General features: G+C 45.8%; 1 pseudogene; it reads right to left on the reverse strand.

The window, feature by feature from the left end:
• Positions 1-1,317: 1,317 nt before the first annotated feature.
• LOC139051907 (uncharacterized) lies at positions 1,318-4,743 on the reverse strand (annotated as a pseudogene).
• Positions 4,744-7,248: the final 2,505 nt, after the last annotated feature.

The following is a 7,248-nucleotide window of genomic DNA, read 5'->3' on the forward strand; positions in this document are numbered from 1 at the left end:
ATCATAGATCATGCTCTGTGCGAAAGCTACGTTAGCTATGTGACATATCATGATGGAATGCTTCAGTTGCCTCGCAGCCACCCATATTATTCACAGGTTCAGGTTGCCATGTATGTCACTAACACTACAGAATGTTTCTTTTTTGTTTATACAAGCAAGCAAGATATTACTATAGTTGTTGACAGAGATGAAGACTTCCTTGCTCGAAACATTGCTCGGTTGGAGGCGTTTTATTATTCATACTACATTAAGCAGCTCCTGCGTTAGACCAGATTCCTGCTTGCAGGAAGTAAGTTTCCTCTTAAAGGTACATACAGCTGCTCAGCACATGAAATCAGATAGCCCTGCTTATGGAATGATTCCCTATCATAGTGGCTAAAACAAGCCATGTTTCTCTCATTAAATTTGGAAATTTACTTTTTTAACCTATCACTAAAAGTCGCGAAAAATGACCTTTCGCGCACCACATGGCACACACATGAAGCTGCATAAGAGCTCTGCCACGTGACCTTCTACTAGTGTACGCGGTTACTGATCTTTTTATTAGTACTGAAATGCAGTATACTTTCTATTACGTGTTTTTCCTAACTTACAGTGTGCAGATGTACTGATTACAGTGTGCAGAGTTGGCCCACTTGTGGCATAGTTGATGTCATATTGTATCTCATAGGGGGGACCACAGAACTTGGGTTACTTGCATGAAAATTCGCGTGTGTACAAAAGCATCTATGTGTACCATTATGCATGCCTTTTTTACCTCGTAATACTCACAGATTAAAGTGCCTGTGGTTTTCAGGCAGGTAAAGCACAAATAAAAAACAGACAGCGGAAAGAATGAGAAAGTACATTGTGATTGCCATACATGCCTTACCAAAACGTGTTACTGTCTCGACCTTCCACTGTACCAGCTAGCTTGGATACAGACCCTAGGTCTGTGTAATATAAAGGCTGATTTGTAAATTATGCTGCACTTATTAACAGCTCAATTACCTACAGTATGTTAGTATCAAGGTTTCACCTCCAGTGAGTGACAAAGTGTTTTTCGATTTCTGTGCCAATTTAAAATTATAATAGCTACTTTAAAAATGTACAGCATCCTTGTGTCTATCAATATAAATCATCGGCTTTTCCTTTTCACCATTTCATGACACATTTTTTGCACTTGTTGGCCCTTTAAGGAAGTTGCTAGAGTGTTAAACACTGTTGAGCTACCTGATGGCAAAAGCTGGTTTTAGTCTGAAATCTTCCTCTGAAATTGCCTGGCTTTCACGAACTTGCAAGTGAACAGCAATGCTTTATTACCACCAATTTCTTTGCTTATTGTCGCTTTATAACTGCAACATGAAAGACTGCATCAAAAAGATCCCGAACGTCTGCCATGGCTTTTACATGTCCATTCTGTCACTGAAGGAGTTGCAGTGATTCTTTCAGTTGTATCTGTAAACTTGCACTGTATTTCCTTATTGAGAGCCTCTGCTGTTGCACAGTTGAGGCTAGTTCACAGTTGCAGTGTTTAAGCCATTTTTGATGCCTGTAGTGAATGTAGCCTTGAGGCACTGTCGGCCTGATCACGTCTCCTTTAATTTTAATTGATGTCTCCCATTTTTTTGTGTGTGTTTGTATGGTGGTTGAGAGCCACACCATAGCTTCTTAGATATGTTTGCAAATTTGTTCAGCCTAGTGCTGTCCCCTTGCTTTACAATTTGTCATCCAAGTTTATAATTTCAGAGTCGCAGATAAAGCTGCTAGCTTTCCTGGTGACCTGGGCACTACTATGTTAGCTGGCTGAAATATCACTGCTATGAGCAGTTTCTTCAGTGTCATACTGCGCTTAATGTTCTAAAAATTAAGCATAGTAATTTGTTTCTGTATGGTGCTTGCCTGCAAAACTGCAGTATTGTGTTTGCAAGCTAGGCACATAAGTCTACACATGTTTACACGAATGGATTGGTCCGCTTTTTAACGCGATAGCGTTAAGGAGCTCGTGTCGCAGAAAAGCCGGTGTCGTCGGCGTCCGCGGCGTTGACCGTGAGCGATAAATCACGGCAGGCACTTCATAAATAAAAAGCAACTTCTAAGATCGGCTGGGTGGGAATCGAACCACGGTCTCCGGAGTGTGAGACGGAGACGCTACCACTCAGCCACGAGTTCGATGCTTCCAAGCGGTACAAACGCGCCTCTAGTGAATGCGGTGTTGCCTTCGAAACGAGCCGTGGAAAGTTATACTGCGGTGTATATCGGTAATTATGAACATGTAACTTACAGAAGTCGCAATTACACGAGTAGCGAAATGCGTTTCCGCTGCATTCCTTCTGCGCTTTCCGCACACGCAGAGCCATCTTGCGGCAAACACAGAAGACCCCCTCCTCTCCATGTACGGCGCTGCCCCGACAGATGGCGCGCCACGCGCGCATTGGAGCTGTGCGAGGCGGGTCGCGGCGCGGACTCTCCCCTGACAACGCTTCGCCTTGCCCCCTCTGCAGAATCAAGCGTCCTTCCTTTCTTTAGGTCACTATCTGTATATCTCTCTGCCCGTGCCGATCACGACGTTTAGCTGGCGTGCATCATTTCCCCCTCCGAGATACCGAGTTCTTCAGTTAGTTCCGCTTGCTCAGGCGCAGGTTTCATTGCTGCGCCGAACGCTGCGTTGCTCGACCATATGGCTCGACGCTCACCGCGTCCGATGCGGGGCGCCTCGTAAGTGATGGCTGCCCTGTAGCCCATTGTCTTACACCCCTTGGCGGGTCGACGGGAACGCTATCGCGTTCCACTCTTGACGGCGAAGCTTAAGCGTCCTCCAATTTTTATTATTGCCAAAAATGATGAAAAACATACATGACCGGAATATTTTTCAAAATCTCTGTGGGGAAGTTGGCCTTTAAATATTACAATTTTGTAAAAGGTGGTAGCAGTGCTTATGCCAGAAATATGTTTGATACTCTGTGCTTGTGTATCACAGTGAAAATAAAGCACCTTACTTTGTGTTGCTTTGATTATTGGACTTTGCAGATTTGCCAAAATGCAGCACATATGAAAAATTTCACTCATGGCAGGAATCAAACTGACAGGAATACGGTGCTCCAAAATTCCATGAGTTTTTATGCGCTGTATCACTCTCTCTACATGCACGCGCACTTGAGCAACATTGTATGTTTCTTGCAGTTCTGCAGGTGAGAAAGGCTGGTTGCCAGTTGAGAATGGTGGCATAATCAGTACGGCACTTTTACCTGCTACACCTGCTAGTATTCCAGGAAAACCCTTATCAGCAAGAATAACATCATGCTGACCAATTATTTCAAGGAATCCTGATTCCAGCACGATTTGTGTGTCTGAGCAACGCCCACCATAGGATTTGGACTTGAATACAATGAGGCCAGAGGGGGCAATCGCAACTAAAAATTTCAATGTAAAGCCACTTTTGTACGTGGAGTAGAGGACATGTTGTTGCCTCACCTCTGATGGTGTTTCTGTGCGCACTTCAGTGCAATCGACAATGAGTGTGCAGTCAGGATAGTTGACCTTAAAACACTCTGGACGTGTATCCCGTATCACTTGCATATGTGGCTAATATATCCACTTTCTTGTAGCACCCGCAAGCGTGCCCAGAACTGCATGAAACGTTCGTGCTGCTGTTGTATTATGAATGCCAAAAATTACTGCAATTGCACTAAAAGGCACTCCGTGCTTCATTTTGAATAGAAATATTAAAAGTTTGTTCGGAAGGCTGACATCAGTACCCTTATCTCTCGTGTGAGGCAGGAGACTTAACAGGAGCGAGAAAACATTGTCTGAAACGCCACAGAGATCTCTCACTGCACCGGGTGTTAAGGAAACTGTGTCGAATCCCCCAAAAAAGCAAACCCTAGAGTCTGGTCCTGCTGGTGTTATGAAGCATGGTGTGGCTGATTCTTCTTTCTGGCACACCTTTTGCACTGTAAGGTCTAATGCCTCAATGTGCTCCTCTTCAAGATTGTATTCAACCTGAAAGTCACAAATGAGAGAGAATATGAATCGAGCTCCAGCAAACGGTGAACGTACCAGCTCCAGGCTACTGTGTCCATTTGGCGGTTCAAGGCATGACTGCTGCTAATACAAGCCTCCAGCCAAACTGTGAATGTCATTGTCCTGTATAAATGGAAAAAGTCAATTTTGACATCATTAAGTTCAAGTTCATCTGTTGAAGCTAATCTTTTCGAAACATTTCATGTTCGCAATTTGTTTCACTTATACAATTTTAGTTTGGCTCTTCACATTTTTTATAAAGTCAAACATGACTTTAACTCTTTTTCTAATACTTATAATTCGAGAAACGTTGCGTATGGTCTACGTTCCGTTGCCCTATCTACTGCAAGACCCAGAACAAATTATGGTAAACAAACAACCGATTATCAAATTATAACATTATGTAATGCTTACCAGTCTCTTACTCAGATTGCTTTAGAAAGTTATAGTGTGTCTGTATTTAAGAAAAAACTGACGACTCTTTTCCCCCCCGGTTAAATTTCAGCTAATTCTGTATACTTAGTTTTCTTTTTTGATTGTGCATATTATGAAATGTTTTGTTTATTGTTAATGGATATTTATTATTGTCTATCATTTATTTTCTATTGTGATCATGTTTGCTCATTGTTTTTTTTTTCCTCTGTGTCCATTCGGCCCCCGTTTCCATGATGTGTGATCGGGGTTTAGGCCTTGTCAGGAGGTATGCTTGGTCTACCTCCTTTAGCCTCACCTCGAGGGCATATTGTATTGTATATAATATGGCCAAATAAACATACTACTACTACTACTAACTGCTGCTGATTGGAGCCTCCAACCAAACTGTGAGTGTCCTCGTCGTGTATAAACGGAAAAAGTAAATTTTTCTGAACCAAAATGCAACATTGTTTTCCACTTGCCCTCCTTTCACATTGTTGTGATGGCTCCTGGCAATTCGTAGGTGATTTCGCACGTGCTCGAGCTCGCTCTGCCCATCTGGTAAGAAAAAAAAAACATAGAATCGGTGCACTTGTATGTACGGTTTTTAAAGACATCCCCCACTGCATCAACGCGACATTAATGTGATAGGTTGATGAAGAAGACATTTAAGATTAGTCGAAAGGGAACTCTTGTACTTTGAAAGCTAACTAACACCTCGTCAGCCGCTACAGTCTTTGTATCGTTGAAACCAATAAACTATAAAATGGAGTTAGGTGTCGCGATAGCCCGGAAACAAAACCGTCGGCTGCGTACAATTAAGCGACTGGGGTATGCGAACGTACCAAGCAGCAGTGGTGTATTGAGATGTCGAAGCGTACATGAAGGCTTTTACTATAAATCAACAGTTTGCATCGTTTCTACTGCAATGCAAAAATAGCCCAAGAAATAATGAAGGCGGCCGCGATCGTTCGTGGCCAGGGCGACGTCCGATCGTACGCGTTATCAACGGGATCAGCCGGCCTTGAACGGTGGATGACGAGTGGCATAAAACGAACAGTTTGGCCTTTATGGTTGTCAAACACCTGCTCACTGGCACAGTAGCCGAACACGGCGCAAATTTCCAACCGCCTGACGGGCCCTTACGCGCGCGTCGTGCAAGTTCCGCTCCTCTCGGCAACAAGTTGACGGTGCGGCTTTCTCGAGGCGCGATCGCTCGATGCCTAATTTAACACAACCCACAACGATGACACGTAGTTTTGCTTTAAAAAACCTCACCGGTGGTAACGCTCTGTTGGTGCCGAAGGTTCGCATGGAACCGTGCAGCGGTAAGCTGAAGGAAAAATTGTTGGCACGTAGGCGGGATGCTGCATGCAATTACTCTTTGCATTGCCGAAGAAGTGCCGGCTGCATATTCTGGTGTTCGCATTCGGCTGCCATGGCTTGCCGTCAGGCCTGTCGAACAAATTCAGCATATAAGTTCAAGCGTAGTCCCACCTGTTTAAGTGTCACGCTTTAAAATTCAACACACTCACCCAGCACGTCGAACAGCTTGTATCCAACGTTGCCGCCGCTCTAATTCGTACGGCTTTGAAGGGAATGTGTAAAAAGACACGCTGCTATCATAGCCTTCTTGGTTGTGGCACTTAAAACACAGCAATACCGCTGGCCTCGAAGTTTCTTTTTCCGCGTTTCACCTATGGTTTCACTTTCACGCACCGCAGTGTCGTTGACGTTTGCTGCCATTTCTATTTGTTTGTATTACTGAAAACTTCCGGCCGCGTCCAAGAGGGCGGCGCTGCATGTTCGTCGAAACTCCAGCGCTGGTTCCCCATACCGCTGCGAGCGACGGTGCGAGTTGGAGCCCCGTTTCTCCTCTGTCGTGACGTCACGGTGTCACGTGGTCAGCCTTGAAGGCGACGCCGCGAGCGACGGCGCGAGTTGTAGCCCCGTTTCTCCTCTGTCGTGACGTCACTGTGTCACGTGGTATTGAAGGCGACACCGCCGCGCCTGAGGAGCTGGGTTGAGCTCTAGTGATATGCTTCGCATAAAATACGCCGTGACGTATGCGTCGCCCGTGTGGCGGACGGAGCGGCCCGATTGTCGCCTAAAGGCCCGGGCGAATTCCATGCAGCGCACGCTGCTCCTTGCGCTGACCGGGGCGTACCGCACGACACGCACAGAGGCGCTTCAGGTCTCGCTCAACCAGCCACCGATTGATTTAGAGCTGAATAGACTAAACGCCGAATTCGCTCTATTTCAAATGCGCCTTGAAGTAACGTTTGGAAGATACTCATTCTCGCCCGACGAAGTGGTGTATGCACACGACAGTTGGAATGAGCAACCATCAAGGGCGAGAAAACTTGAATTTATTCGATTGAACGCGGCCGCCGCGTGCGAAGCGTCGAGACATCCGGGCACGCATATTTATACCGACGGCTCTTTTACCTCCTCGTCGGCTGAAAACGTTGATAACATTTTGCGAAGTTCTTCACCTTTTTGATCCTGAATTACCCGTGTACGTTACAACATATGCCTCGGGATATGGATTAGGTGCTGTACTGCACCAGGATAACGGAACATCACTGCAGACTGTCGCGTTCGCCTCATGCACTCTTCAACCGCATGAACGGAAGTACTCCGTCGATGAACGTGAGGCCCTTGCCTGCGTCTGGGCCTGCGAGCACTGGCCCGTTTACCTGTGGGGCCGACCTTTCATCTTGCGGACTGACCACGCTGCTTTGGTGACGCTCCTCTCAACGAAAGGCACAGGTCACCGTCCGTTAAGGATTGCGCGCTGGTCATCCCGGTTGCTGTGCTACAACTACATCA

The sequence above is a fragment of the Dermacentor albipictus genome, unplaced genomic scaffold (genome assembly GCF_038994185.2).
Source record: "Dermacentor albipictus isolate Rhodes 1998 colony unplaced genomic scaffold, USDA_Dalb.pri_finalv2 scaffold_15, whole genome shotgun sequence".
NCBI classification, from domain to species: Eukaryota; Metazoa; Arthropoda; class Arachnida; order Ixodida; family Ixodidae; genus Dermacentor; species Dermacentor albipictus.